Genomic DNA, 7,017 nt, shown 5'->3' with positions numbered 1-7,017 from the left:
TCATTACCCTTCAGTTCGGTTGTAACTTTGACTTTCGGTTGAGCAGATTCGGTTTCAGTTTTAACCTTTGGTTGATGAGCACCTTCTCCCCTTGTTTTGGAGGTATGAATCTCTCCGAAACACCCTTCATCTCGTGTAACAACGCAAGGGAAGGAAGAAGCTTTGTAGTGAGATGATTCCGTATGGTAAAGTAAGGATAGGATCATGAGCACCAAGAATGTTGGTCAGCATATCCTTCACATCCCCTGCACAGCTTCGAAAAACAGCTCTCTCCGTCTTCAACAAAGTAATTTCTTTTTCAGCTTGAGCGAGCTGAACCTTCTAAACTTCAATCGTGGATGCTTGTCAGGCAAGATCTTCCTTCAGAGCACTTTCTTTTGCTAAATCAGGTGAAGAGATTCTAGCCGAGAAGACACAGAACTGATAAGTGAAGTGTTCTCTGCTTGGATGGAAGAACGAACAGCCTCAAACTTTGTTTCCTCCTCTTGAAGGGACTTGGAAAATGAATCCACAGAGGCTTGCACCTTGGCTGCACTTGTATCAGCATGCCCTTTGAGTGACTCGAGAAAGATCTGAGTAGTATGAACAATATTAGCAACATCAGCAGTGGCCTTTTGGCAAGAGGAAGTAGACTCATTAACAGCCTTAGTGGATTTTTCAATGGAGTCAGTGTATTGCTCAAGATCTGTGTCCAAAAAGGCTTTGAGCACAACACCACTGTAGGACTTGTTGTCATCAAGCAATTTATCCAGTTTCTCATTAATGCTCTGCAAGTGTTGGCGTGTGACGGGAGCATCATCATCCTCATCGGTAGGAAGCCGATAGGGACTATAGTATGTAGAATCAAACTCATCATTAGCACCACCGAGAGTGGCACTGGAATCGGTTGAAGGTGAGGGTGAGAGTGGTTTGGAAGTAACTGGTGGTTCTGTTTCAGTAGTCGCCACCGTATTAGATACGTCGACTCTTACTGTCGGTTCAGGAATAGTAGTGGTAGTTGATTGAGAAATAATAGGAGATGATAAGGGACTTGTAGAAATAGGAATAGAAGTAACTGGTGGTGGTGGTGGAAAAGAAGTTGTTGTTTGAGATGTGGTAGGTGGGGGAACAGGAGCAACCGAAACTGGAACTCTCTGTTTCGGTGATGGAGGTGGTGTTGGAAGTTTGTTATGAGGAGATTCGGTTGGAGTAGGAGATCGGGGAGGAGTGTTACCTCTCGGTGATTCATGATGAATTTCCTCTTCTTCATCCTCCTCATCATGTTCTGAACTGGGAGGAGTGGGACTCTTGGACCTCTTCGCCCTCTTCTTAATCTTCTTTGGTTTAGAAGAATCCCCTTTCTCAGACTTTTGCTTCTTGGACTTGGCAGACTTAGACTTATCATCCTCTGTTGACTCTTTCTTGGTAGTAGTCCGTTTCCCTCGGTTTCCAGGCTTGTTCACAGCATCTAAGGCAGCCTGCTGTTTAGGAGATAGGACTCTCGGTTCCTTTGGAGGAAGCTTGCGATAATCAGCCATGACTTTACTCTCGGTTGTGACACACCGGTACATTGTTTCTGGTATAGAGCCAATGTGAGGGAACTTCTTAGGATCATAAATAATGATTTTCTTGGTATGAAACGTAGCAATAGACGCGACTAGGGCATCCTTCATTACCTGAATTTCCAAAGAATTAATCGCCTTTCGTGTAATGAGAGTCCAGAATCGTGCACACGAGATTTTAGAATGCCTCATTGAAGTGTTGAGGCTTTGCACCACTTGAGACCAGATAATCGTCCCGTAATCGAGATTAAGACCATTGTAAAGACCGTAGAGAAGGGTTAGGAAACCCTTACTGGTGCCATCAGATCCACCACTTCTCTCCGCCAAACTCTTGATGAGAAGAGTAAGCATTCCATTCCATTAGGACGGTAAACATGACTTCTTAACCTTCGTTACCGTGGTAAGCACGTCAGTGTATCCAATTTCGTAGAGCATCAATAATAGTTGAGTAGTGGTGATGAAGTCTGGTGAAATTACAGATGAATCCACAGCCAGGTGCAATAGGGAACAAAATCTCCCTTTTGAAATTGAAGCCTTATGAGAATGGATTTGGAAGTAGATTCGTTCCTTGTTCTTGTCATATGAGGCAGTAGAGTAAACCTGTGATAAGAGTGACATAGGGACGGCTTCCACCTGTGTTAGGGCTAGAACCAGTGGTGAATATTTCAAACACTCAACCACTTGTAGCATATACGAGTCGTACAGAAACGGATTGAGTTCAATGATCATGTTCTGGTTTGGCTTGATTGAGAGCAATGTGGACGAAGCAGTTTGATCGTGAACTGATGAAGAAGTCGCCATTGTTGATCGAAGAAAGAAGATGAACAGTTTCAACTTGCCTTGTAATTTGAGAGAATTTGTTGCTGGTAAAAGACAAATAAGATTAGAAACCCTTTATATACCGTTTCCAGGAGAGAGAGAAATCATCATGATAATGACGCGATCACTAAAACGTCGCCTGGAAAAGCGCGATGTGACAGGTTGGTTACTCCCAGGTATACGTCAGCACGCGTGGGTGTAGAGGCCGTTCAAATTCACGCGCCCAAAATCTTATCCTCAATTCGACGTTTGAAATACAGTTTCGCTCCAAGATTTAAGATAACCCCTGTTGCTCCAAAAGATAAACAAAAATCGAACCAACAGCAACCAGAATGTTGGAAAATAAAAATTTTTGTGCAATAGTGTGACAAAAGATAAAGAAATAAAGGAAAATGTGTATTGGATGTGAGTGATGTCTATTAGAAGACATAAAGCAGGTGATTCCGGGCAAGAATCGCTTCCTTCAAAGTCAAGAGAGACTTGAAGTGCTTGTGTGGGTCCCCGAGAAATAACGATCAAGTGTTTGTAGAGAAACATTGAAAGGCTTCCTTTTAATTCATAGGCTTAGGGTGGCTTATCTTCAACCGAACATCGATTCTTAACATAAGACCGAACATTGGAAGAAGTACTTGTGAGACCGATGTGGTATGTTGAACGAGTAGGTGGGATATAATTTATAGTGACTAAAGAAGTGATAGAAATCTCAAAAACAAAAATAAACTGGATCTTTTGGGGAAGCAAAGCCTTGGTGTTAGACAATTTCATAAAAGATCACTCAAAAATAAAAATGAGATTTCATTAGGTAACCAATAAGATCTTGAATATTATAATTCACCGTCAATTCGTTGTTGGTGTTGGATGGTGGGTTTCACTCAGCACGTGGTATACGTATCTAAGATCACAAACACAGATTTTGTGCAACCATAAACCTCAGTGGTATTGACTGAGAGTCTCAAGGGTTACAGTGGTGAACCGAAAGTTGATGGAGAAGATAGGGAGGGTGGCTAAAGAACCGAAAGTACCTTCTGCTATAAAGACATGACTAAGAAGAAAAACTCTTAACTCATTTGAGAAGAGTAAGGTAGCTCTTGACTTGAGTTGATTTTAACAGTCTGATTGGGAAGAAACGATAGGTATAGATCGAATCATTAAGGCCTTGCTCTAAGTCGTAGAGGCTTTGGTCAACATGCAGCAGCATGCTTCTAGGGACCCTTAACTAGTTCAGATGGAAATGATCATACCTGCCTTAGCTCCAAATTCTGTTGTACTGGTATACTAGTGACCTAATTAGAAGAACAAGCAAACAAACACACCACACAAACAAAACAAACAAACCAAACAAAAAACAATTTTTTTTTGAAGTTTTGAGATATTCTGAAAAATAATAAAAACAGAAAAAGAAAATGTTTTTGGATTTTAGAAGTTTTCTGAAAAATAATAAAAACAGAAAAAGAAAATATTTTTGGATTTTTGAAGTTTTCTGAAAAATAATAAAAACAGAAAAAGAAAATATTTTTGGATTTTTGAAGTTTTCTGAAAAATAATAAAAACAGAAAAAGAAAGTAAAGTAGCACAAAACACTCTTTAAACAAAATGTACAACCGAAACCTTATCTTAAAAGAATGAAGCGAAATAAGCCGAGCGTTCGGTTCATTTCGGTTCCTTAAAATTCTAGAGCCGAAATAGACCGAGCGTTCGGTTCATTTCGGTTCCTTAAAATTCCAGAGCCGAAATAGACCGAGCGTTCGGTTCATTTCGGTTCACGAAAATTATGGAGCCGAAATAGACCGAGCGTTCGCTCTATTTCTCTTGTCTAATTTTTAGTAAGAGATTTGAGGATTCGGTACCGACTCTGCTTCCATCATTCCCAAGCCTTGTAAAATTTTATTGAAACTCGCTTCAGGTAATGCTTTAGTGAATATGTCAGCCAGTTGATCAGAGGACCGAACGAAATGTACTTCCACGTTCCCATCTTCTACATGGTCCTTGATAAAATGATATCTAAGTGCAATATGCTTAGTCTTAGAGTGTTGCACTGGATTGTGACAAATCCTTATTGCACTTTCTGAGTCACAATAGAGAGGAATCTTCTTCATACTCAGCCCATAATCTCTTAGTTGACTTTGAATCCATATTACTTGTGAGGTACAAGATGCTGCAGCTATATACTCAGCTTCGGCTGTTGAAAGTGACACGCAGGTTTGCTTCTTGGACTGCCAGCTAACAAATTTACCGTCAAGAAATTGGCATCCACCTGTAGTGCTCTTTCGGTCCAGACCACATCCTCCAAGATCAGCATCAGAAAAAGCTTGAATAAAGAATCCAGATCTAGCAGGGTACCAGAGACCGATAGATGAGGTTCGCTTCAGGTAACGAAAAATATTTTTCACCGCCACCGTGTGAGGTTCTCTTGGATTAGCTTGAAACCTGGCACATTAACAAACAGAAAACATAATGTCCGGTCTACTAGCTGTTAGATACATAAGGGACCCTATCATTTGTCGATATAGTGTTATGTCAACAACACGTTTTTCCAGAGAAGGTGTTAACTTAGTGCCAAACGCCATAGGAACCTTCACTTTTGAGTGTCCTGTCATGCCAAATTTTGTTTGCAGGTTCTTTGTGTACACCTCCTCGTTGATAAAGATACCTTCTGGTCCCTGTCTAATATTCAAACCAAGGAAAAAATTAATAGGACCCATTGCGCTCATTTCAAATTTAGTCTCCATCAACTTCCTGAATTCAGCCGTTAAGCTAGGATTCGTGGAGCCGAAGATGATGTCATCGACATAAATTTGAACTATCATTAGATGTTCGCCTTCTTTCTTTCGGAAGAAGGTTGGGTCAACCGAACTTTGCTTAAATTTCGACATTTTCAAAAAGCGAGTTAAAGTTTCATACCAGGCTCTCGGTGCTTGCTTCAAACCATATACCGCTTTATCTAGTACATAGGAATGATCAGGGAATTTCTCGTTCACGAACCCGAGAGGTTGCTCAACATACACTGTTTCTTCTAGTTCTCCATTCAAGAAAGCGCATTTGACATCCATTTGGAAAACTTCGAAGTTTTTATGAGCAGCATATGCCAGGAAGATTCTAACTGATTCCAACCTAGCTACTGGAGTGAAGGTTTCCTCATAATCTATCCCTTCCTCTTGGCAATATCCTTTAACCACCAACCGAGCCTTGTTTCTAATGACGTTCCCCTCTTTGTCCAATTTATTCCTGAATACCCATTTCAATCCAACCACTGAAGCATCCTTTGGTGTGGGAATCAGCCTCCAAACTCGATTTCGTTCGAACTCATGAAGCTCATCTTGCATTGCTTGAACCCAATCATAATGATCAAGTGCAGCATTAACTGTTTTTGGTTCGACTTTGGAGACAAACGAATTAAACATACAAAATTCAACTTTAGAGAATAATGCAGTTTGTTTCGCTTTCAATTGAGAACGAGTGAGTACTTTCTCAGATGATTCACCAATGATTTGTGCTTTGGGATGATCCTTGGTCCATTTCACTAATGGAGGATAATTTGGGTCATAGGCTGGATCCAACTCTGCATTTACTTCCTCTTCAAGTTCTGATTGATCACCTTCGTCAGTTGTAGTCTCTTTCTCCCCCTCGCCTGGCGAAGTGTAACCCGTGTCAGGATCAAAGTTGTCATCCTTTGCGGAAGTCGGACTCTCCCCCTCGATTGGACTATTATTGGGTGGGTTTGGAGCTGTATGCTCACCCTCGCCTGGACATTTATGAGTTGGGGATGGAATAGGATTCTCCCCCTCGAAAGACATTTCGGTTGTCTTTGGTGCTGATGAACTCTCCCCCTTGAACATTGAGCCGTTGTTTGGAGGGTCAGTGGAGGGTTGACCACCTGTCGGTTTAGGAGGTTCACTTTCCATTTCTTTGGCAGCTTCATCTATGATCTTTTTGAGATTATCAATTTTGTTATCTGCTGCTTTCGCCTCTGAGTGTGCTGCTTTCTCTGGTTCTTCAAATAACCGAATGTACTCATCAAACAAGTTGGATATTGGAACTGAGAGCTGTCCTGATTCAGGAAATATTTCACCTAAGTCACTTTCACTCCTTTGAACTTTCTTCATGTAATTATCGTCAAAGGTTACATAATATGTTTCTTCAATTCGTTTGGAGCGTTTGTTCAAAACTCTATATGCTTTTAAAGTGAGTGAATAACCAAGAAAAATTCCCTCATCTGCTTTGACGTCAAACTTGTTTCGGTTCTCCTTTGAATTAAAGATGAAACACCTTGAACCGAACACGTGGAAAAATTTAACGTTGGGCTTTCGATTGTTTAAGATCTCATATGGAGCGATTGAGAATCTTTTGTTGAGAAAAGATCGGTTCAGAGTGTAGCACACGGCTGCAACTGCATCAGCCCAAAAGTATAGTGGAAGAGAGGCGAAGCTGAGCATAGTTCTGGCTGCTTCACACAAAGAACGGTTTCGTCTTTCAACAATCCCATTCTGTTGTGGATTATAAGGGGCTGAAAAGTTGTGAGATATCCCCTTATCTGCCAGAAAATCCTCAAAATCTTTACTCTTGAATTCCAGCCCATTGTCGCTTCTGATATTCCTCACTGTCTTTCGTAGCTGTACTTCCACTTGCTTTATGAACGTCTTCAGCTTGGGAGTTGCAT

This window comes from Lactuca virosa, chromosome 4, assembly GCF_052849685.1.
Source record: "Lactuca virosa cultivar CGN04683 chromosome 4, Lactuca_virosa_CGN04683_v6, whole genome shotgun sequence".
Classification (NCBI taxonomy): Eukaryota; Viridiplantae; Streptophyta; class Magnoliopsida; order Asterales; family Asteraceae; genus Lactuca; species Lactuca virosa.
The sequence above is the reverse complement of the archived record's forward strand: the minus strand, read 5'-3'. Positions refer to the sequence as shown.